General features: G+C 44.3%; 1 long non-coding RNA gene across 1 annotated transcript in view; it reads left to right on the forward strand.

The window, feature by feature from the left end:
• The first annotated feature begins 4,365 nt into the window (after positions 1-4,365).
• Positions 4,366-25,710, forward strand: part of LOC106981859 (uncharacterized) — a 58,401-nt gene continuing 37,056 nt past the window's right edge. Inside the window, exons 1-2 of the long non-coding RNA XR_001431277.3 lie at positions 4,366-5,169; positions 5,292-5,439. This is a non-coding gene — a long non-coding RNA (uncharacterized LOC106981859). The remainder of the gene's footprint in view (positions 5,170-5,291; positions 5,440-25,710) is intronic.

Here is a 25,710-nt window from a genome sequence, read left to right on the forward strand (position 1 = left end):
TCATGAGCTGTGAAATCATGACCTGGGCCAAAGCAGGACGCTCAACTGACTGAGCCACCCAGGCACCCCATAACCTTCCTGACTCTTTAAGGAGGTCTTGCCTTCTGAAGGATAAACAGAAAAAATCAATTCACAATTGATAAGCAGAGACAGCAATCTTATTTCTTTTCCTGAGATAAAGCCTAATTGGGCCTTCCTTCCTTTCTTCCTTCCTTCCTTCCTTCCATCCTTCCGTCCTTCCGTCCTTCCTACCTTTCTTTCCTTCTTTCCTTCTTTCTTACTTTCAAGAGGAAGAGTGGTGACGTCCTATTTCTGGGTTTTAGAAATAGTTTTTAGGTAGTAAGACACATGTTTTCTTGTTTCATTAAGAATTGTTGGTATGAAGAATCTGCTATTCATGCTTAAGGCTATGCTGGGTCATAGTAGCGAATATAGTTAAGACTTCTATTTATAATATAGAGAGTTTGAAGTAATTTAAAAATTCCAGAGAAATTGCAAGAACAGTGCAAAGAACTCCCAAATCTCCCTGCCCAATTTCCCCAACTATTAATATTTCACTGTGTGTGCTCTATCACCATTTCCCTCTCTCCCTGATGAGTTTTCCCAGTTTTGTTGAGATATAATTGACATATAACATTGTATTAGTTTAAGGTGTACACCCGAATGATTTCATATGTGAATATAATTGTAAAATGATTACCACAATAAGTTACCATCCATCACCTTGCATAGTTACATGATTTTTCTTGTGATGAGAGTTTTAAAAAAATATTTATTTTGAGAGGGGGGAGGGGCAGAGAAAGAGGGAGACAGAGAATCTGAAGCAGGCTTCTTTCTGTCAGCACAAAGCCTGACCCAGGGCTTGAACTCACGAATGGTTAGATCATGACCAGAGCCGAAGTCAGATGCTTAATCAACTGAGCCACCCAGGTGCCCCATGATGAGAATTTTTAAGATTTACTTTCTTATCAACTTTCAAGTATACAATACAGTATTGTTAACTATAGTCACAGTGCTGGACATTATATCCCCAGGACTTACTTATTTTATAACTGAGTGTTTGTACCTTTTTACCACCGTCACCCATTTCCTTCACCCCACACCCCTGACTCTTCCTAATGGTTACCATTAGTGTCTCTCCGAACCATCTGAGAATGAACTGCAGACATAATGCTCCTTAAATCCCAAATATTCTGGGGTGCGATTCCCCAGCACTTCCCCATATAATCATTAAATAACTTCCAACTCAACATTGACAAATCATTGCTGTATTGCCAATAGATGCCGTTCAGATTTTGCCGTATGTCCCATTAACGTCTGCTTTTGGTTTCTGGTCTAGGATCTCATCCAGAAACACGATGCGTTTAGGTCCCACGTTTCTTCCGTCTTCTCCGGTCTAGAACAATTCCTCAGTCCTTCTTTAAGGCCCCTGCCTTTGACAGTTTTAGAGAGAACAGGCCTGACCTTCATCAGGACTCGTTCCTTGTCACTCATTCTCTGGTTCAGTCTAGAGTTTATCCCAGTTATTTGTTGTTATGCTAATGACCGTCTTTTTTACTTCCAAGATTTTTGATTATTGACATCCATTAGTTCATGTTTCATTTCTTACTATTTCTGTCTCATAGTTTCTTACACTTGTTTGTCCTTTTTTGTTTTTAAAATTATTCTTATACTTTTAAAATGAAAGTTATTCCATTGTTTGAGCCCTCTAAATGATATAGTTTGTGTTCTATAAAGTAAATTTAGTTTGGCGTGAGTTTTATTCTGATTGCTGATTTCATCGGCTTTCTTTCATTGAATTAGCCTTTCTTACTCTGGCTTGTCCCCACTGCTTCCCTCTTGCCCCCACAACACACACTGTTTTTGAGATTTCCTCCACCAGTTCTCTGGGGTCCCCAGGTCAGAGCCAGGTTCCAAAGGGGTTTTCAGAACTTTGGTCCTGCAGGGATTTGGAGCTATCACAGATCTGGTTACAGAGCTGGCAGGCAGCTTGACTCAGTTACCCGTGGTAACTGTGTCCTTTTGTCTGCCTGGGCCTGTCGGTTGCTCAAAGCTTCAGCCCAGGCAGTAGTAGGCACTAGCTTTTTTCTTGTCCTTCCAATGTACCTTTCACTATTGGAGGTGACCTTCTGCCCCTCATTGTCTTTGGCTGCACTGAATGTCCTGTGCTGCTCTCTCTGAGACCTGGGGCCTGTTGCTTCAGCCCTGCTCACTCCTTTGCATTTATGATCCATTTCACTGCTTCAGGCTTGGGCTTAGGAACTGAATGGCAGCACTTGTGGGTGGCTTCAGGTAATACATAATAACCAGTGCCCCAGACCCCCTGCTGGGACCTCTCATCTGGACCTTCTGCAAGAGCTTCCCAACAGGGCTCTCTTCTTCATGTTTGCTCCCACAATCCATTTGCCATTGAAAATGCACATGGAAAAATGATGCCCCTCTTTAACTGAAAATCCTCCTGACATCCCCTTGCTCTCGAGTTTAGAATCTTTCAGCATAATTTACAAGGCCCTGTTAGATCTTGTTCGGCCTTTCTTCCAGATTTATTTATGCCACTCGCCCCTGGATCACGAATCTCCTCTCTGTAGTCATGTTGGCTCCCTTTCAGCTCCTGGAAACACTGGTGTCCCACATACTTCAGGCCTTTACACAAGCTTTCCCCTCTGCCTGAAATCCTCCTCCCCCCTTTACATCCCTGCCTCCCTGATTAAATCCTAGTAACCCCCAGATCTCAGCAGGGATGTCTTGTCCTCAAGGAGACATCGCCAATGCCCCATGATTCCCCCAGCTTGGGTGACCTTATTATAAACCTTCAGGGGCCTTCTAATTTTTCTTTAAATAGCTTATTTATTGGTATGTTATTCACATTTATTTATGGGATTATTTGTTACTACCTGAGGATTTTGTTCACTGTTATATCCCCAGCATCACGTATGGATTATAACAACTCCCTACAGATTCATGAATGACAAATGAGCCCTCCAAGCCCCACATGGTCTGACCCGTTTCCTCTCTGACCTCATTTCTACCACTTTCCCTCTCTCTCACCCTGAGTCCCACTGATCACGTTGCTTTTCCACAAACTTAGTAGGTATGCTCCTGCGTGCAGGCCTGTCTTAATCGGCTTGGGCTGCCATAACAAAATAGCAAAGCATGGATTCAACAACAGAAATTAAGTTTCTTTATTCCAGAGGCTGAAAGGGAAGATCAAGTTTCCAGCAGGGTTTGGTTTTTGGTGACGCTTTCCTTCTTGGCTTGCAGATGGTAGCTTTGGCCTTACATGGCCTTTCCTTTGAGCATGGGGAGAAGGAGGGGAAGAAGTGGGGAAGGGGAGGATGAAACAGAAGGAGAGAGCACTCTGGTATTTCTTCTTATAAGGACACTAATCCTATCAGATGAAGACCCCACCCTTATGAACTCCTTTAACCTCAATTACCACCTAAAGGCCCATCTCCACATTTGGCTACGCTGAGGGTTAGGGCTTCAACATGAATTTGAGGAGAACACAGTTCAGGCCATGGCATTCCACCCCTGCCCCCCCCCCCAATTCTTGCCCTTATTATATGCAAAATACATTCTTTCCGTCCCAACAACCCCCTAATTTTTAACTCATCCCAACGTCACCTGTAAACCCCAAAGTCTCTATCAGCTAAATATCATGTCAATCAGGTATGGGTGTGACTGGAGATACAATTCATCCTGAGGCCAAATTCCTCTCCAGCTGTGCACCTGCAAAACCAGACAAGTTAAGTGCTTCCAAAATACAGTGGTGGGGCAGCACAGGATAGGTATTCCCTTTCCAAAAGGGAGGGATCTGAAAGAAAGAGGTGACAGATCCCAAGTAAGACCAAAACCCAGCAAGGCAAATTCCATTAGATTTTGAGCCACAAAAATCCTCCTCTTTGGCTCATCACTGTGCCTTCCAGCCCATCCTGTGGCCCTAGAGAGGGGTCCCTGCTTGTGTCGCACTGCTGGGTGGGGGTCCTATCCCCACGGCTCTGGCTGGTGGCTGCTCAGCCTGTTGAAACCACGTTGGTGGCCCCACCCTTTGAAACTGAGATGGAGGTGGCCCTAATGATCTCTGAATCACCTTTGGGGTCCTTGTTCCCTTTTCTTTAAGAATAGTGAGCATAGGGGCGCCTGGGTGGCTCAGTCGGTTAAGCGGCCGACTTCGGCCTGGGTCACGATCTCGCACTCTGTGAGTTCGAGCCCCGCATCGGGCTCTGGGCTGACAGCTCAGAGCCTGGAGCCTGTTTCGGATTCTGTGTCTCCCTCTCTCTCTGCCCCTCCCCCATTCATGCTCTGTCTCTCCCTGTCTCAAAAATAAATAAACGTTAAAAAAAATTAAAAAAAAAAAAAAAGAATAGTGAGCATTTGCAGCCAAACAGCAGTTTTGTCCAGTTCTGTGAAATCCAAGAAGTCTGACAGTCTTCCTTCATTTATCTTTCATTTCTTTCCCTTGTCCTGGCAGTATTTCTGCTGGTATAATCCCATCTCTTTCTGGCTTCTTCCAAGGTGGCTGATTAAATTCATGGTTCACACCCATATTGATCTCCTTATCAAATGATGTTTCAGCCACACCCTTGTGTTCTCTTCAGAACACTTTCTTCTCATTTTTTTTTTTTTTTTTTTTTTTTTTGCAGTACGGATAGGCAGAGAATTTTCCAAATCTTCAAGTTCTGGTTCTTTTTTGCTTAAAAAAAAAATTCCTTCAATTTATTTCTCTGTTCTCATTTTCTTTCAGTGGTAAGAGAAAACCACACCATACCTTCAGCACTTTGCTTAGAAATATCCTCAGCTAAATACCCAACTTCATTGTTGGCAAGTTCTACGTTCTATAGAATGCTAAATCACAATTCAGCCTGGCTCTTTCTCACCATATGGCAAAGATCTATTTTCCAATGACCTGTGCCTCACTTCTGCCTGAGACCTCACCAGAAAGGCTTGTGATGTCATTTCTACCAACATTCTGTTCCTGTATTCTCTAAGAAGATGGAGACTCTCTCTATAGCTCCCCTCTGTTCTTTCTGAGACCTCACCAGAACTGCCTTTAACATCCACATTTCCAACAACAGTCCTTTGGTGGCAATTTAGGCTTTCTCTGGCAAGCACCATCAAACTCTAACGTCTACCCATTACCCAGTTCCAAAGCTGCTTCCGCATTTTTAGGTATTCGTTAGAGTAGTATCCCCCTCCTTGGTGTCCAACTCCAGTCTGCTTGGGCTGTCATAACAAAGTACCACAAACTAGGTACCTTAAGCAACAGAATTTTTTTTTCTGCACAATTCTAGACTCTGGGATGTCCAAGCTGAGGGTTCCAGCAGGGTACGGTTTCTGGTGAAGGTTCTCTCCCACTTCTCTGTTTCATCTCCTCGGGAGCACTGAGCACTGTCCAAAATTCCACAGGCTTCACTGGCTTGTTGTCTTTCTCCATGACAGGTAAGTGCCCGGAGAGCAGCCACATATCCCTGGAGTTCATTGACGGATCCTCAACACTTAGAACGTGGCCCGTGCCAACTAGATACTTGCTAAACGAGGGAACGAATCGCCTCCCATTGTGTATGTGTTCACAAGAGTGTGTGTAAAACAGGGTAAAGAATATTATTTACTGTTTACTTTGTTCTCACTGATGAGGAAAGAAAGCCTTGTCACACCTACTTTAAACCTAAGGTTATTTTCTTCTTCACGATTTTAAAAAATACTTACTCATTTTTACCTCTTGAAGCCCAACAGGCATTTCCTCCACATATGTGTTCGGTTTTATGTTCCTGAGATGTTCCTCTTGAGAAAAACACATATTCCTGTTTCTCTCATTAAATATCTTCAAGTGGTAACAAGTGTGTCCCAGCACAGATAACGTCCAAATCCTAGAAAAGTTCCCCATTGCAGGTGGCAGAGAGCATTCCTGCGGTGGGGATCCTTGTAGCTGTAAACAGTTAGTTAAACAAAATACTAAATAAAGGTGGGGGGATGGGAACTTTTGTAGTCAGAACCAGCGCTGTGTTTGGGGCTCGTTTCTAAGTGCCAGTGAAGCCGCTCTCAGTCCCAGCTTGTGAACAGAGTCTCACCCCCAGGCCTGCCTGCGACCTCCCCCCACCCCTCCCGCTCTCCAGAGATGGCAACAGTCGCACACACTCCGGGCTTTGGCAGGTCCAGGTGGGAGAGTCTGTTTTCACAGGTGCCTCCCACAGCCCAGAGTTGAAATTTGGCTCATAATGTGTCCCTGCATAGAGAAGCTCCGTTTTTATTCTGCCGTGAATGAAGATTCTTCCCCTGCAACACTGAAACAGGTCGCAGAGCCTTTGACATTTTTCGACCCAAGGATGTTCCTGCCTTTCATTGTCACAGGGAAAGTTTCTTTCTGCTCCAGATGCAGACTGACAATTATAATAATTTCTGAAATCTATTATGTAGCTTGAAATATTTGGGGATTGAGAAAAAAGACTCTTTTTCTCCCCTCCCCCGTCCAACTTATTTTTAGGAGAGTTCCCCAAACTACAGGCATTCTTTTGCCTTTTGATAGATAGGAAGGCTCTGAATAAATGACCTAAGCTCTATTGACAGGTCAGCCTCCGCCATTGTTTTATTTACATTAAAAAAAAAGTTTTTTTTAAGTTTATTTATTTATTTTGAGAGAAAGAGAGAGAGAGAGAGCATGAGCAGGGGAGGGGCAGAGAGAGAGGGAGAGAGATTGGATTCCTGTCAGCGCAGAGCCTGACCTGGGGCTTGATCTCACGAACCATGAGATCATGACCTGAGCTGAAATCAAGAGTTGATGCTTATTGGACTGAGCCACCCAGCTACCCCTATTTACATTAAAAAAATTTTTTAAGTGTTTATTTATCTTTGAGAGAGAGAGAGGGAGAGAGCAGGGGAGGGGCAGAGAGATCAGGACAGAGGATCCAAAGCGGGCTCTAAACTGACAGCAGCAAGCCCGATGTGGGGCTCGAACTCACAAACCGTGAGATCATGACTTGAGCCGAAGCTGGACTCTTAACCAACTGAGTCACTCAGGGGCCCCGCCCCTATTTACATTTTTAAAAAAGCATTTAAAAATCTGCATCACTCACTGTATTGTTAGTCCCTGGGGCTTAGAAGAGTCGGTTCGTGAATAGATTTCTGATGCTGGGGCTTTATGGACACAGAGATGCAGCAGTATGTGGTGGTTAGATGAAAATCCTTCTGGAGTCAGGATAGCAGCCTAACTTCTAAATTTATGTTAAAACACATGTACTTTTAATGTGTCAGCCCTTTAAAAAAGGTTTAAAATGTTAACATTGACTCATTTTGTCCCTGTAACAATTCTACACACTAGATATTAACATTGACCTCTTTCTGCAGAGGCAGGACGGTTTGGGTGTCCTGCCCAAAGCCCGCTGTTAGCAAGTGGCCAAGTGGCAGAATTAGAATCCAAACCCAGGCAGCCCGAGCTTCGAGTTGGTTCTTAACCACTTCCAGCCTGTGGTTGGCGGTCTTGGGTCACACACGTTCTTCCCCCTTTGGCAAAAAGGGCTTTGCCACTTTTCCCTCCCTTGATGGCACCTGTCATATGCTTCAGGGCAAAGGAGCTGCTCTCCTTGCCTGGGAATGAATCTCTGTCCTCCACCCTTTCAGGCCACTTGGGAGCCCTATGAGTTTCAGGGTTTCGGTCCCTTCTCCCACACAGCAAACCTGTCAACCTGGAATGTCTGTTCTCTTGATTGAATGTTTTCAAATCTCCTTCACTTGGGATCTAAGGGGAAACTCCTACCTTTCACCTGGTTGGTATTCCTGGCCTCAACTTATGCAGGAACCACTTAGTGAAGTAGGCATTGGGAGTCGGTCCTCTAAAGGCCAGAGAAGCATCCTTTTGCGATGGAAACGGATAACATGACATATTCCCCTGGCATTCGAAACAGAACAGGCTGTACTTTTTAGAAATAGCACCCACCTCTTAATCAGTTATTTTAGGGCCTGTGCATCCTGAGCTGTCACCAGGAACCTCCTGAGCTTCGGGGGTGACGGAAGGTGTCCAGCGAGGCAGCGTCATCCTGTGCTCTGGACACACAGGGTCAGGGGGTGGGGAGGCTCTCAGAGGCCTGGGCGGCCTGTAGGGGGCTCTGAATAGCGCAGCCAGGTTCCCGCTCTCTTCTCTGAATGTGCTTTGGCATTTCTAATGCATCCTCGAAAGAGGATAAAGCATCTCCACAGAGGTGAACTCTAGGCCATTCTAGATACAAGCCCTTGGGAATGTTTATGATTCGTCCAGATGATTCAACAGGAGAATCCAGAGAGATGCCCTTCTGGCCACTGGTGCTTGTCCTGAGTGTCTGGAGACAGCCCTTCAGTCTCTAGCTCTAGACAGACCATCCTGCTGGCTTTCTGTGTGGGCATCAAGGAGGTGTGGTCTGCAGCGGCTTCCTGCAGGTAATGGTGCCCCACGTCCCTCAGGGGATGAAATATATGGGATTAGAATAATGTGGGTCTTGTTTATTTTTTTTAAAGTTTATTTATTTAGAGAGCTTTAGTGGGGGAGGGGGACAGAGGGGGCGAGAGAGAATCCCAAGCGGGCTCCACGTTGTCAGTGTGGAGCCCAATGTGAGGCTCGAACTCAGGAACGGTGAGATCGTGACCTGAGCTGAATTCAAGAGTTGGACACGTAACCAACTGAGCCACCGAGGTGCCCCAGAATCATGTGGGTCTTGAAACTGACGTGGGAGCTGGCATGACTGAAGGAGAGTGGTGGGTGTGGGGAGAGAAGATCTGGGATCCTGGCGGGCTTGGCTCCTTCCTGCTGCGTGACTTAGGGCAGGGCTCAGCATCCTCCACTGCAGGCAGGAGCAGCCTTGGTTTCCCAGGGGTCTGCTGCGGAGCGGGCACTGATCTCACTTCATTTTCATAGCCTCCTTTCCTGCCGGCCTCATGTCGTTACATGAGATGATCTTGTGAAAGACGAGGGAAGCCAGATGCGCATGGAAGGTGCTGCTGAGGCCTCTTATTTAATATTAGTTCGGTTTAGGATTATTGTCTTCCTACCTTGCCACTGCCTTCCTGGCTTGTTGCCAAAACTCTTCTTTTCCTTACTTGAAAATACATGCAACCATACACACCCTACCTTACTTAGAAGGTTATCCACTGTAAAACCTAAAACTACTCTAAACAAGTGAAGTCTATTCAAAAGAGAATATCCCTTTTTTTTTTTAATGTTTATTTATTTTGAGAGAGAAAAAGAGAGAAAGAGAGAGGAGGAGGGGCAGGCAGAGAAAGAGAGAGAGGGAGAGAGAGAATCCCAAGCAGGTTCTATGCTGTCAGTGCAGAGCCCAATATGGGGGCTCAAAGCCAAGAGCCATGAGATCATGACCTGAACCGAAATCCAGAGTCAGACACTTAACTGACTGAGCCACCCAGGCACCCCACAGGCAGCTTTCCTTTTCCAAGGCCACCTTTGTGGAGCCTATGTGCAGCCTATGTGGAGCCCCCCACCTAGTGCCTGCATAGAGAAAAGGTGCAAGCAGGGTTTGTGGAGTGAGTGGTGATGCCATGACTTTAATGCTTGGGACGTGTGCTCTGCAGTTTGCTGGGATCCCCTGTGGCCTGCATTCTTAGTGGCTTTACTCCTCCGTTGCCCTGGGGCAAGTGACGCTGAGGCTATAGATCTCTGTAATACTCTTCCCAAAGTCCCAACTCAGGCGATTGTGTTTGAATTATTTGTGCCAAGATTCGATGCTGTGAGCGAATCCCATTAGTACCTGGGCCTAGCACAGGTAGGAGACCCTCAGCACATATTTGTTGGAGTGAAATGAAAGCTTGAATAAACGTGAAGAGTAAGGTAAGTCCTTGGCTGACTTCAGCCGGTAAAAGCCCTTAGATGAACTATAGGAAAGAGAATCTGAAATTCTAGATTTCATGAGGCTCTTGAAACCACCCATCCTCTTCCTTTGCTTTCATTTTACTTCAGATTGATTAGACATCAAGGAAAAGATGGGATTTGAATAGGAAGAGTGTACAATTCAGAAATGACTTTTCCGGGACACCTTGGTGGCTCATTCGGTTAGGTGTCTGACTCTTGATTTTGGTTCAGGTCATGATCTGATCGAGCCCCGCGTGGGGCTCTGCACTGGCAGCTGGAGCCGGCTTGGGATTTTCTCCTTCTCTCTCTTTCCCTCCCCCCCCCACCCCTGCTCTCAAAATAAAGAAATAAACTTAAAATAATGACCTTTCCCCCAAATAATATTTATTTTGTAACTATTGTGACTGCCTCTAAGAAAATAAATTGAATCTGGCCAAGATTGTGACAAGGAAGAAAGCTGATAGAAAAAGGAAGCATTTGTGGACTAAACTGAGAGGAGCTAGTGGCTGGAGGGACAGGGAGCCAGGGGAGAGGGTTTTGGAGGTGGGGGGCTCCTGTCTTTGCCCGGGGCACTGTATCTCTGCCCGAAGGCCGGACTGTGGGGGCATTTCCCTGCAGCCTTTCCTGTCTTCATGTAACACCTGGCAGAGCTTCCTGGCTGATAAAAATCTGGTACTCATTGGTTAGGAGCAGAAAAAGTCACTGTTTGGAAAGAAAAAACCCTCTTCTTAGGGATCAGAAGAGACTTCTCTAGTTACCTGTTAGTCCTCTGAGGATCTGAGTTAACCAGATCAAAACTTGAAATGGCAGTAAGGGGCCGTTCAGAGAGTCCTAGCCTAAAATCTCGTCTTCGCTCTTTCCTTTCCATAGTCCTGCCCTGATTTTTTTTCTTTTTCTTCGTTTCTGCCCCAATCTTTGGGTGTTGTCATGATTCTTTGGCGCCAACTGCATAGGTTTTCTATTGCTGCCGTCACAAATTAACACAAACATAATGGCTTAAAACAAAACCTATTTATTATGCCAAAGTCCTGTAGGTCAGGAGTGTAAGTGGGCTCCTTATAACTGGGCTTTGCTCATTGGCTCAGGTCGAGATGTCGTCTGGCTGGGCTCCTGCCTGCAGGCTCTGCAGAATATTCTGCTTCTTTATTTCTTTAATGTTACTTTTATGTTTCTTTAATGTTCTTTAATATATACTTTTTTTTTAATTTTTTTTTCAACATTTTTTATTTATTTTTGGGACAGAGAGAGACAGAGCATGAACGGGGGAGGGGCAGAGAGAGAGCGAGACACAGAATCGGAAACAGGCTCCAGGCTCCGAGCCATCAGCCTAGAGCCTGACGCGGGGCTCGAACTCATGGACCGCGAGATCGTGACCTGGCTGAAGTCGGACGCTTAACCGACTGCGCCACCCAGGCGCCCCAGTGTTTACTTTTATTTTTGAGAGAGAGAAAGAGAGAGAGACAGAGTGTGTGAGCAGGGAGGGAGTAGAGAGAGAGGAAGACACAGAATCCGAAGTAGGCTTCAGGCTTTGAGCTGTCAGCTGAGAGCCTGACATAGGGATCCAACTCACAAACCAGGAGATCATAACCTGAGTCAAAGTCGGATGCTTAACCGACTAAGCCACCCAGGCAGCCCAGAAGATTCTGCTTCTAAGCCCTTTCAGTTTGTTGGCAGGATCCAGTTCCCTATGGTTGTAGGACTGAGGTCCTGTTTCCTTGCTGACTTGTCAGCCCAGCCACTCTCTGCAACTGGGGGCTCCCACTTTCCTTCTCATATGGTCTCTGGCATCTTCAAGCCAGCGACAGTGTATCGAGTCCCTCTTGGGCTTCAGTCCCTCTGTGTCCTTTTACCTTCCCCTTTGCTTCTAGCTACAGAACATTCTCCGAGTTTATGGGCCCATGTGACCATGCTGACTAACTTGGATAATCTCCCCTTTTTAAGGTCAACTGTGCCACATAACATAACATGATACGATATTTCATCATGTTCGCACGTTCTGGCATCAGGGGGAAGAATCTTAGGGGCCATTCTTAGAAATCCTGCCTACCACACCAACTGTTGGTGTGATAGCCAATGCTGCCTGAGGGTGTGTCCATTTTATCGACAGCCATTGAGAAGGAAAACAGAATCACGCGTCCATTTGGTGGCAGAGTGGAAGCCATCTGCCTTGTCACAAGACCTCTTTTAAGTGCTCGCTCAGTTTAGCAAGTTCAAGAAACCTTTGTCGTTCTCTTTCGAACTTTAAAAAAGGTGAATGACCTACGGTAGATTTTTCTTCTTTTTGGATCATTTATTTGTTTTATGCGAAGCTCTCGGCTCTCATTTTAACCTTGCTGTTGCTAAATGAGAGCTCAGTGAAAGGCATATTGTGGGAAGTAAATTATTTTTAGTCAAACAATATGGAGCCAGGCAATAAAATTCAGGAAAGGGGCCTGTTTTGAAACTTGTGGCCTTGTGTAAATCACTGAGTGTCGATAAATTGCTTCCAAAGCAGGTGGGACTCCCCTCGCCTGGCCGTGGATTGAGCCAGTCTGGTGAACTTCGGGGGATGGAAGATGTCTGGGCTCCACAGTCACATTCTATTAATGCTTCATTAGACCTAGTGATTCAAGCCCTGTCTTTACATGTTATGTGCTGGGTGATGGGAGAGACAGATGCCAGTTTCCCAAGAGGGAAAAAAAGCAACTGGAAAAAAGGAAATGGCAGATTGTCAGTGAGATAACTTTTGTTTCAATTTTCCCTCCTTTGTTTTCTTTTTAAGCTCTCTGTGAATTACCGTACTTTCCCTTTTGGTATTTTGGGCCATAGATCTCTGCATTAACCTGAACTTTCTTTTTTTTTTTTTTTTCTTTTCTCCCTTTCCCCTAATATTCATCTGGAAAATACCCCTACACCTGACTGCCTGGTGTTAGTGAGATCCGCTGTCCACTTCCAGATTGTTTTATTGAGGGAGAGTGGCATGGTCCCCCTGGCAGGAGTCCCAGACTGGAAGCCAGGAAAGCTGGGCCCCTTTCCCAGGCCGGTGCACCACGCCTCTGTGCTGCCTCGAGGCCTCCCTTACCCTGCACTGGGCCTGGGGTGTGCTCATGTGATACCTGGAGATAAGCAAAGAGCTGCCTTTGTTGGGTCATAGTTCCCAGCTATGCCATGAACCAGCCGTGTGACCTTGGGCTCAATCAGTATTCCTGTCTCTGAGCCTCAGTTTGTTCTTTGGTAAACTGGGGAAGAAGCTATTTGCTTCCTCGTGTGAGAAGCTGGGCAGGAGCAGGAAGTGGCCAAGCTATGGTGTTGAGGATGAGCCATCCTCGAATTGGGGCAATACAACCTGCAGCCCTGTGGCCCCTGACACCAGTGGGTCTGTCGAGGACAGTGGCTGCCTGAGCAGAAAAAGGCAAAGGCCACAGCATCAGGCAGGGTGGGCAGGCTCAGTGAAGCAGATGGAAACAGCCATTTATAGGGTTGCTACTTGGGGTCTTTGAGTCTGTCTCGCTCTAGCACCCTGTCCTAGTACTTCCCCAAATTTTCTCTGGGAAGCTTTGCTTCTGGCACTGGTGGCTGTGGTAACAAAAATATCTAGATCTAGGGGCACCTTGGTGGCTTGGTTAAGTGTCCAACTTCGGCTCAGGTCATGAACTTGCAGTTGGTGAATTCAAGCCCCGCGTCGGGCTCTGTGTTGATGGCTCAGAGCCTGGAGCCTGCTTCGGATTCTGTGTCTCCCTCTCTCTCTGCCCCTGTCCTGTTCATTCTCTGTCTTTCTTTCCATCGAAAATAAATAAACATTTAAAAAATTTAACAAAATATCTGTATCTATATCTATATCTCTATATCCATCTATCTATCATCTATCTACTTATGTATTTATTGGTCTATAGATAAGTAGATAGATAAAGGAAAAAACACACTGGACTTGGGTTCAGACCAACTAGATCTTGGATGTGAGTTTTGATTTCACTAGTTCCATGACCCTGGCTTATTGACTTAACTCCTGTGCCTCAGTTTCCTCATCTGGAGTAATATCAGCTCTGTTGACCTCTCTGGTTTGCTATGAATCGCAGTCCATGGGTGTATGTTGTAGGCCTTATATTGTGTGTTATCATAATGAGTCTTTTATTTTCCTGTAGGGCATTTTAAGGACAAGCTAAATGAAAGTGGCAGTTGGGTTTGGACATGGCATACTCTGGCTGAGAACGAAGTGGGCATTATGAGGGGCCCACTCCTCTCTTGACTTCTCATACTAATAGACATCTATGTTTCCACTCAGAATTCCTACTCGTTTGTCAGGTACAAGCCAAGCTACCAAAATAGCACTTGTGTACGGCTGAAACTATTACTGCTCAATTGCTTCTGGGCTTTACTTCTTTCGCTCAACCCCACCTTGCCCAGAGTATCTGCAGACGTGTCAAGGATGTGGTGCAGGCCGGGTGACGGTGGTCAGGAATGGTCCAAACATTACACATGGAGGCAAGAATTTTGAGATGTTCCAGGGACAGGCTCAGGCCCCGAGTCCCCCCAGCAAGCTGATCACCCAATGCCAGCAACAGTGGGGGGCTGAAATGTGCCCCACGTGCTGCAGAGTCCTGGCTTATGCAGGTAAAGGAGGCCAACGTGACGGATGTTCAACTTGCAGGGAAGAATTTAAAATACGTTTCTGGACAGGGCAATGGATGTCGTAGGTCGGCATTTCGGAGCTCATCACTTACACCAACCAGCAAATTCCTTTTCATAAACACACAAGCGTTTTCTAACAGACAGAGCCGTTGAGTTTCACGTGTTTGATAGCAACTGCATCTAAATAATGTTGGAAACGCTGCGGATGTCACTTTGAGAAGGCACAGTGACCCCGTAGGACAGGCACAGACCTTTGTGCCGACCCTCTTTTCTGTCATTTTGGGCCTTCAGCAAACCCAATAAGCCTCCCTTTGGTTTCTGCTTCTTCAAAGTGGGGGAAATTATGTTGAACTTGGGGCTTGTTGTGAGGAGTTAAGATAATGTGTGAAAAGAGCTGAACCCAGGTCCAACGGTGGTAGGGATTCAAAACCTATAATCTTTTGTTGTTAAAAAAATAAAACAGGGGGCACCTGGGTGGGTCAGTCAGTTGAGCATCTGACTTTGGCTCAGGTCATGATCTTGGGGTTCGTGAGTTCAAGTCTCACATCAGGCTCTCTGCTGTCAGCATAGAGTCTGCTTCGGGTCCTCTGTCCCGCTCTCTCTGCCCCTCCCCTGTTTGCACTCTCTCAAAAATAAACAAACATTTAAAAAAAACAGAGTAAAACAGTACCCATGGTGTTTGTGATGTACCATTTTAAAGTCCTGTCTGATTCTTCCCCCCTTCTTAAATGGAGTATGATGGACAGATTTAGTAGAACTTCTATATTTTGTTTATGATCTTAGCTGATTTCCCTGTGGTGGGTTACTTTAGAAATTAAGTATAAAATCACAGCAATAAAATAAAACCAGTAAAACTTGTATCATGTGTCAGGTAGTGGGGCTGTCATTCTACATGTAGAAACAATACTCAAAAGACCTTAGGCAGTGGGTACCATTGCTGTCCCCACTTTGCAGCTGAGAGAGCAGCCTCTTGAAGCATTGGGATCATTTGACCAGGGTGACATGGTGGGTGAGGGGCAGAGCCAGGACTCACAGTGAGGGTTTTGTGATACCAGAGGCCACATTCTCAGTTACTAATGGATGCTGATTTCATGCAAAAGTGGCCTGATACTGTAGCCTTGAACTTCAGAGCTGTGGCTAAGGTCGTCATGGCTACTTGGGGCTAAGGGAAACTTTGGGGAGACAAGAAAAGGAGGGAAGCTGTTAGTTTGGAGGGACACACCATGGCCATGTTCCTCCTTATCTTTCATGGCTCAACTACCACCCCCCATTTATCCCACATCCATATCCAAACTCCTTTTTCCTGGGTCACTGTTGATGTGTCATCTTGCTCCTTGGAGCCTGAGTGACTTCAGTTATGATGATTTTTTTTATTAAAAATTTTTTCTTTAATGTTTATTTTTGAGAGAGAGAGAGAGAGAGAGAGAGAGAACAAGTGGGGGAGGGGTAGAGAGAGGAGGCACAGAATCCGAGGCAGGCTCCAGGCTCTGAGCTGTCAGCACAGAGCCCAGTGCAGGACTCGAACCCACAAATCATAAGATTATGACCTGAGCTGAAGTTGGACGCTCAACTGACTGAGGCATCCAGGCGCCCCATGACTTCAGTTATTTTAGGGTCAAGCCCAAGAGTCTCAGTAAGGTGCCGACAGTGACCTTCCCTTCCCTCCTCATCTTTTATCTTCCCTCAGTCACTCTCAACCACGCCCCCCTGGGTGCCCTTCATGGACACAGCCCATCCCACCTTCTGCCTTCTCTAGGCGGCACCAGGGCAGCTCTGGGCTCTAGCCCCTAGACAGGCAAGTACCTAAGATGCAGCCCAGAGGCAGCACTGCACAATGGAAAAGCCAAACCCTTGTATTCACTCTTGTATTCATTCATCCATTCAGCCATTTTTTGTTAAACACCAGCTGTTAGAACACAACAGATATTCAGGCACAAGACTTCCCTTACAGCTCAGTGGAGGGGACAGACTCAGAAACAAAGAATGATGGCTCAGTAGATAAGTCTGCGTGGTAACATCAACTAGACCCCATGAGTGTATAGAAGAGAATCAAGGAGGCTGAGATGGAACAAGGGGGTTTCAGGTGGAGGAAAAAGAATATGTAAAGATATAGGGGCACCAGGGTGACTCAGGCTTAGGTTAAGCATCTGATTTCGGCTCAGGTCATGATCTCATGGTTTTGTTCGTGGGTTTGAGCCCCACATTGGGCTCTGAGCTGACAGTGCAAAGTCTGCTTGGGATTCTTTCTCTCTCTCTTGCTCCTCCCCACACTGTACTTTCCCTCTCTCTCTCAAACTAAATAAATAAACTTAAAAAAAAAAAAAGAATGTATAAAGATCCAGAGGTGAGGAGGAGCTGGGGCTTTCACAGAAATACACAGAAATCAATGTGACTGGAAGAAATGCCAAGTGTGTGGAGAAATGCCAAGAACCCCAACTCATTCTGCTAGACTAGTTAGCCACTTTCCCAGCTCTCACTCAAATGGAGTAACTGAGGAGATTGCAGGGGCAGTACCCACATAGATATGGGCATGTTCGAAGGAACCAGTGAGGAGTGGGGCACACCCTGGGGCCAGTAGAAGAAGAAAGGAGGAACTGTTACCACTTCTAGCACTGAAGCAGCAAGTGGAGGGACCAGTGATTAAAATCCCAAGAAAGCTACAGCTATGAGCATAGAAGAAGTCTGTCGGATAAGAGCCGGGGACTTTGGTAAAAGACATAGCCACTGCCAGTCCACAGCCTGGCAGAAAGATGCTGAATGGGCGCCTAGGTGGCTCAGTCTGTTAAGTGTCCGACTGCAGCTCAGGTCATGATGTCATGGTTCACGAGTTCGAGCCCCGTGTTGGGCTCTGTGCTGACAGCTCAGGGCCTGGAGCCTGCTTTGGATTCTGTGTCTCCCTCTCTCTCTGTCCCCACTCTGCTTGCACTCTGTCTCTCTCTCTCTCAAAAATAAATAAACATTAAAAAAAAAAAAAAAGAGCAGGGTGAAGGGTGAGGAGTCTACCTGGAGGGAAGCAGAAAATAGCCAGCATGGCAGACATCAATCATGTCTCCTAGTTCTACCCCAGCTCCTATTTATTGCCTGTATCACAGACAACAAATCTCATTCAAAGCGCTGGGCCAGTGCACAGCAAAAACACACCACAAAGGAAGAAATATATATTTAAAAGTAGAATCCAGACCACAGAAAACACAAATTCAAGGTCAAGTATGGGGAAAGAGAGAAAGCTGGATAACAAAACAAATATGTGGTGATCGTTTGGATTTCCAGAGTTGCCATTGTGGAGACTGAAATAGGACTCTGAGCTTCCTGGTGGCCAAATTTTAAAGGATGATGAGGTCAGTTATATGGTTTTACTTGTGGAAGAAGTGAAAACATGCTTATTTGTATCAGAACCTAGACTCTTTCTAGACCGTAGCGTGGATAGGAGTTTTCTCCATTGGGGCAGCATGATTTTGAACAGACTGTGATTCTCTGAAATTTCCTCTAGCAAATTGAGGTCAGTGCTGCACCCCCGGCTTCTGTGCTGTTCACGAGTGGTGCTGAGTTCAAGAATAGTGCTCACCAGTGGTGTTCAAGCTCTGCCTCTCTCACATGATTGAGTTCATGTTCCTCGAGATCAGGGACCGTTCTTCGTATGCCTTTTCTACTTCCCATATCACATTCGTTGGAAATTGAATCTAGTGAAAGTATTTTGAGTATTAAATTTTTCCTGTGATTGCAGAAATAATTTCTTACATACTCTCAAGAATAATTAGACCAAGCACAGCTGGCTGCACAAGCAGGTGCTCCAGGGGTTCAGGGTACAGTGGAGAGTTTCCCTTGTTGGAGGTATTGGAGAAGACCACGCGCCATCCTCGTGGACCTGTGCACCGAGACGGAAGGGACCATAACAATTCCTCCAGCTCTCAGTTTAATGGAATGCAGTTGAGACCAGTGATGCTTAGCATTTGGGGGTCAAATACCCCTTTGAAAAGAAAATGAAAACTATGGACTCTTTCCCCAGAAAAAGAACAAAGACCTACAATTTTGGTTCAAGTTCCAGGAAGCTCACAAACTTCTTGGAGCCCATCCCTGGATTCATTAAGGGTCTATGGACCCTAGTTTGGAATTCCCAGTCTAACATGGTCTCATAATATATTGGATGGGGGATTTTTTTCTGGATGCTCTGTGGCTCCATTAGTGATAGACACAAAGTGATATTCCTGGGATCAAGTTCATCATTCCCATGGCGGGTGAGAGGAGCAGGCAAATTACTAACCAGGCTCTTACACCCCTTCCTCCACACAAATATTCTGCAATATGACACGTGGACTATTAACCAGCCATAAAAAGGAAGGAAATTCCAACACAGGCTACAACATGGATCAACCTTGAGGACATTATGCTAAGTGAAATAAGCCAGTCACGAAAGGACAGACACTGTCTGGTTCTACTTCTAGGAGGTACCTAGAGAAGTCAGATCCATAGCATAGAAAGTAGAATGGTGGTTGCTGGGGGCTGCGGGGAGAGAATGGGGAATGAGCGTTTATGGTCATGGTTTCAGTTTTGCAACTTGAGAGCTCTGCAACTGCAGACAGATGGTGGTGATGGCTGCACAACACTGTGAACGTAGTGAACACTATTGAACTCCACACTAAAAATGGCTAGGATAGTAAATGTGATGTAAATGCATATTACCAAAATTAAAGCAAACAAATAAATAGGAGTTTAAAACTGTGGAGGCTGAAGAATGCAGCATGCAGCTGGAGGGGTACGTGGGATGGGAGGTCGAGGCTTATCTGCTAGCTTTGGTGCCCTGTGGCCTGACGAAATGAGCCTCTGGGAGCCAGTTCTTTCTGCCACTGGGTAGGCTCCCTGAGCTGTGCTGAGCCATGGCATTGAAAACCAGCACCAGGAGCACCTCGATTTGCGCTGGGATGGCTCTGCTAGGAACTTTGGACTCGTTGCTGTTACTGACATTCATTTTTCCTTCTTCTATTTCCTAGGGCTCTACACATAATTTTGTAAGGAATACTGTAGCTGCGTATATGATTCACCATGCAGGAACTCTTCACTTTATAGGACCCATTTTTTTTTTTATAACAGGAAGTAAATATGTTGCTAAGCTACTATGTCTACCTCCCCCAAAATATCATAGAGTAGATTACATTGTAGTCTTTGTGTTCTGTGAGAGTTGATGATTTCTTTATGCTAATTCACCCCTTTTGTTTTTGACCTCCTTTAACTTTAGTTCGAGTTTGGCCATAGTTTATTGGGTGTAAACAGAAAAAAAAAAAAAAAAGGCTTGAATCATAATTTCCTATGAGAAAACGGAAGTCTTCCTTAAAATTTCTCAAAGGAATTTAAAAAGCATTTATTGGCCCAGACTTTCAGTTCTGCCTCTATCTATCTATCTACCACCTATCTATCTGTCTACTTATCTATCATCTATGGTTCAAGGAAACTGTAAACATCTGATCTGATTTAATCTGATTGCGAAGGAAAGAAATACAGACTGCACGAGTAAATTTTGGGAGTTGCAGGTACGTCTTTTGATCCTCTGGGGATGAGGTTTCAGTTCTCCACCTCTGAGAAGAATAAGGCAAGTAGAGACCATTTTAAGATTCAGGCTTAAGAGATTTAGGCCAGAGGAAAGGAAAAACTGCAGGTCAGTTAGACTGAGATCTCAAAATAAAAGTGGATATCATTGGGGCACCCGGGTGGCTCAGCTGGTTAAGCATTCGACCTCGGCTCAGGTCATGATCTCACGGTTCATGAGTTCGAACCCCACGTTAGGCTCTGCACTGCCCCTCCCCCACTTGTGCTCTCTGTCAAAATAGATAAATAAACTTCAAAAAGGTGGATTTCATTGCCCATATCAGATGCTCTGGCCCTCAGGGTAATGGGAGGTTCCAGATGTAATGGAATCATTCCATCTGTGTATTTAATTTACATGAACTCAAATATGCACACATTTAAATAGAGCTGACAGTTTGGTCTATCATTCAACCCAAGGTCCCACAGGAAGACAGTATGGGGTTACAGGAATTTATACCTCACAACTGGATTTTCTTCCTTGACGTCAGTGAAAACAACTCATCTTGCTGAGTGTGATTCTAGTGGTTTTTATTCCCATACAGCATGGCTTCCACACACAAGTCATTATCCTCATTGAATGCCTAGTGGTTGTTAGTTTCAACTCTAGGGCAAGAGCTGGCTATACTGAGCTTCCTGGGAGATGGGATGTCCACCTCCAACATGGTTCACAATTATGGCCTTGCTCAGTATAGCAGGGATCATGAAGATTTGAGGGAGAAAAAAATCATCAAGCCGTGGCATCAAGTACTACAATGATCATCCAGGGGACAAGTCAAATATGTATAAGATTTTAGTGAAGACTGACCTGGCACCTGATTTGTTCCTGGAGGAACTGGATTATGAGTGTGTGCCTATGAATTTTAACACATGTTTGACCTTCCTGCCAGAGAGGTATAGATTTCTAATGAAAAGGAATTTCCAGGAATAATTTCAACTCTACATGTTTTTCACCAATATATGATCTTCTGACCCTAGCTCCTGTAGAAATTACAGTAGTGGAGAGCATGAACTTTGGGGTCAGATTCCAAATCCCAGTTCTTCCAATATCAACCAGCTAACATTTTAATTTTACTAAGCCTCCATTTCCTCAGATGTAACAGTAGTTCTTACCTTATAAGATAGTTCTGCAGATTAAAGGCAAAGCATTCAGCACCTGCATTTAACAAGTAATGCAATAGATGTTTACTCTGATTATTCAGGAAGCAAAAGCAATCCAATGCATTGGCTGAATGCCACTGATTTGTGGGAAGAACAAAGGACTGGTTCTGTGCTCTGGATCCAAAGCAATGCAAAAGCTTCAAAAACATATTTGTTTTTATTCTTTCATATGTTATGTTTTATATACCTAACTTCTAAAGTATTTAAATATACCTGTTAGCTATGCACCTATCCATCCAATGTATCCAGTCAATATTTGTTGAGTACCTGCTATGTGCCAAGCTAGGTGTTGGTGATGCAGAGGCAAGACAGTCCCTGAAGAGTGGGAAGCCACAGCCACATAAACTGGTAGTTATAAGCTAGCATAGAGAAGGGAGTTACTGGGGTACCTGAAAGGACTTAGGTACAAACAGCAGAGAATGGGTCAAGGAGGACTTCTGATGTGAGAAAGGTGTGGATATGAGAAACAGAAGGGGCTCAGGGGCAACTACAAAGAAAGTACAAATCTGGGAAGGTAGGCAAAGAGCCTGGAGAGAGGGGCTTTTCTGGAGCCCTTCCATGCTCCACTAGGGCCTTTGACCTTCATCCTTAAGGCTGTCCGAGCTGTTGATTGAATATATATTCTCATTTGAGATAGATGATTCTGTGCAGAAGACAGATTGGAGGGGGAGACCACAGGCAAGGGTCAGGGTACCAGACTACAGCAGCCATTGGGTGAAGACTGGTGAGGGGGATGTGGGCGGGTCCTCTAAAGAAGGAGGGGAGGCAGGGACACCCAGAAATGAACAGCAAGTGAATGTAACAGGACTTGTAATGGCTGGGGTGGAAGGTGGAGGGAAGGGACAAGTTAAGGGTGATTCCCAGTTATCTAGTTTAGGCAACTGAGGGCCTGGTGCTACCAATGGAGACATTTTTAGAATAAAAGAGGAAGAACATGTTTGGAGGGTAGAAGATTATTTTGCTCCTTTTGAAAGAAGTTTTAGTTGTATAGATCTCACAGTCTAGGAACATAATGGTTCAAATGTGCTTTTCTTTCATTACATCTGGAATTCAGTAATCAAAGAAATTATCTGCAATAACAAATTCTCACAAAGCATGTCTAACGGGGATGTTGCATAGTCCATTATTCTCATCCAGGACCAAGCAACATCTGAGCCCAAATGACCTTCATGGTTTAAGATAGGCAGGAGGAAAACTTAAAAAGAAAGATTGGGAAAGAGAGAGGCTGGGTAAAGGACAACCACATATAATATAATACTAATTAAAAAATGTAAAAACCCTGACTTCAGATATTTTCTACCTTCTCCCTGACATTTAATTAATTGCATTTCAATCTGCCATCCCGCCCCCCCCCCCCATTATCCTCTAATGGATATTCTAGAATAAGTGGTGAAGAGCAAAACATGAAAACAACAGAAGGAGAGAGAGATGGGGCTTGGATAATCCACAACCTGATACTTGAAATGCTTAAATCAGGTAGAGGTCAGAATACCAAGCAGGCAAGCCTGGGAGAAGTTAAGAATGAATGTGGGGTTGTGTTCCCAAGGTTAGCCAGAGTGTGGACTCAAAATTCATTTCTTTTTGATTTAGTCATCTTATTTTGGAGGGTTCTGGACAGTAGTGAGAAGCAGCATTTGGTTTCACCCCCAAAGTTGGTTAAATAAGAAGGTAGGAGTGGGAAGAAGAAGATGCATACATTTTTATTTGCTGAAAATGGATCAGCAGTGCCATAGCAGTATACAAAGGGCTTCTTAGAGTTATCATTTGACAAAGTGCCCTGGGAGAGGGCTGATGTCAGTGGGGAGAGGGCCGTGGGTGGGTGTCCCCAGGATGACTTCCTCTCTCCTCTCCCTGCCAGAGCTCCCTTGTCCAAACCTGTAATCCCTGCCTGAGCAATTCCAGGTCTGGGTGTTTCTTAAGCAAATAGAGCAAATCATGCCAGTATTAGGGGTTGTCACCTTTTATAGATTGTATTCCAGGGCAACTATTCATGACTGTTTTTCATGACTCAGTGTCACTGCCTCATCTGTGACTCTGATTTCTCCCTCCCCCAACTCCTCACTGCATTCACATCTGTATGTGCAGTTAACACCAATAACATGCTGTCATGTTTCCTAATCTACTTTGTGAAGTCGAGCACTTCCTCATTTATGTGCTGTCACATTCTCCAGTAATTTCTCAGGCTTATATCTTCCTGCCCCAATACATGGGAAGCTTTCTGCAACTGGGAAGAAATGTGTCAGCTGCTTCCTGCATAAGCATCTTCCCCACCTTCCTCCTCCTGCCCCAACCTGATTCTAGTACACAGCAGGCAGGTGTTCAGCAAATGCTTGTGGATTGTGAAGCAGTGCCACCAAAATGGTATCTCCAAGTGAAGTTGTGCTGTGTATCAGAGTGCTGAACATAAGGTTTCTACACAAAATAAAAACAAGTACCTGCCCCTCAGAGGAGGTCTTCTTAGTATTCATGTAAAGGATAAAAATAGTAACTCTTGTTACGCACTTGCTATGTGTCAGGCGCTGTTCTAGGGCAATTTACATGTATCACTGTATTTGATCTTCACACTAGTCTTCTGCCTATTGCTATCCTCATTTTAAAAATGAGGAAACCAAGGCACAGAAAGGCTAAAAGTTTGCCCAAGAGTCAAAACTATGCAATTGGAAAAGGATAGTTTCTTGAACAAATGGTACTGGGAAAATTGGACAGCTACATGCAAAAGAATGAAACCGGACTTTCTTATACCTTACACTCAGATAAACTCAAAGTGGATTAAAGACATAAATGTGAGACCTGAAACCATAAAACTCCTACAAGAAAACATAGGCAGTAATTTTTTTGACATCAGCTGTAGAAACATTTTTCTAGATGTCTCCTTTGGCAAGAGAAACAAAGCCAAAATTAAACCTTTGGGACTACAACAAAATAAAAAGGTTTTGCACAGCAAAGGAAGCCATCCACTAAAAGGAAAGATAGCCCCCAAATGGGAGAAGACATTTGCAAATGGTATATCTGATAAGGGTTAATATCCAAAACATATAATGAACTTCTACAACTCAACACCAAAAAACCAATTCAGTTAAAAATGGGCAAAAGACATGAACAGACATTTTGCCAAAGAAGACATACAGATGATCAACAGACACATGAAAAGATGCTCAACATAACTAATCATCAGAGAAATGCAAATCAAAACCACAATGAGATATCACCTCACACCTGTCAGAATGGCTAAAATCAACAACACAAGAAACAACAGGTGTTGGCAAGGATGTGGAGAAAGGGGAATCCTTTTGCACTGTTGATGGAAATGCAAACTGGAACAGCTACTGTGGAAAACAGTATGGAAAAAAAATTAAAAATAGAATTACCATATGTAGTAGTAATTCCACTACTGGGTAGTTGCCCACTCAAAATGAAAACACTAAGTCAAAAAGATATATGCACCCCTATGTTTATTGCAGCATTATTTACAATAGCCAAGATATGGAAGCAGCCCAAGCATCCATCCATAGATGAATGGATAAAGAAAATGTGGTATGTATGTGTATATGTATGTGTGTGTTTATATATATATATATATATATAGAGAGAGAGAGAGAGAGAGAGAGAGAGACAGAGACTATATATATAGGCATATATATATAGACATATATATAGACATATATATATGTCTACATACACACACACACACACACACACAAACACATAACGAAATATTACTCAGCCATAAAAAGAATGAAATTTTGCCATTTGCAACAGCATGGGTAGATCTAGAGGGTATAATGCTAAATGAAATATGTCAATCAGAGAAAGACAAATACCATATGATTTCATTCATGTGGAACTTAAGAAACAAAATAAGTGAACAAAGAAAATAAAGAGACAAAGCAAAAAACAGATTCTTAACTATAGAGAACAAGCTGGTGGTTACCAGAGGGGAGGTGGGTGGGGGAATGGAGGAAATAGGTGAAAGGGATTAAGAGTACACTTATCATGATGAGCACTGAATAATATATAGAATTGTTGGATCACTATATTGTATACCTGAAACTAATATAATGCTGTATGTTAATTATACTGGAATTAAAAAATAAACAAACAAAAAACTTGTCCAAGAGTAGAATCAGATTTCAAACTTAAGTGGTTTGAGTCTGGAATGTACACTCTTACCTCTAGACTACATTGCTCTTTGTGTCCCATTTAAGCTTGTTCCTACCTACAAAGTTATTCTCCCATGCTTTCTTCTAGAAGCCCTACTGTTTTATTGTACATTTAAATCTACAACTACTAGGAATAGCATTTTGTGTCTGGTATGGGGTAAAAATTGATTTTCACCTTTTGGGTTCCCAATTGAAAGTACATCATTTATGGAAAAAGACCACTCTTTTTCTAGTATGTGGTAGTATCACCTTTGTCATAAGTCTGGTCACCTTACAGACGTGAGTAGGTTTGGGAGTCTCTATGCTCTTCTATTGGTCTATTTATCTTTGTGCCAAAATGATATTGTCTTAATCTCTATAGCCTGATATGTCATG

Source organism: Acinonyx jubatus, chromosome D3, assembly GCF_027475565.1.
Source record: "Acinonyx jubatus isolate Ajub_Pintada_27869175 chromosome D3, VMU_Ajub_asm_v1.0, whole genome shotgun sequence".
NCBI lineage: Eukaryota > Metazoa > Chordata > Mammalia > Carnivora > Felidae > Acinonyx > Acinonyx jubatus.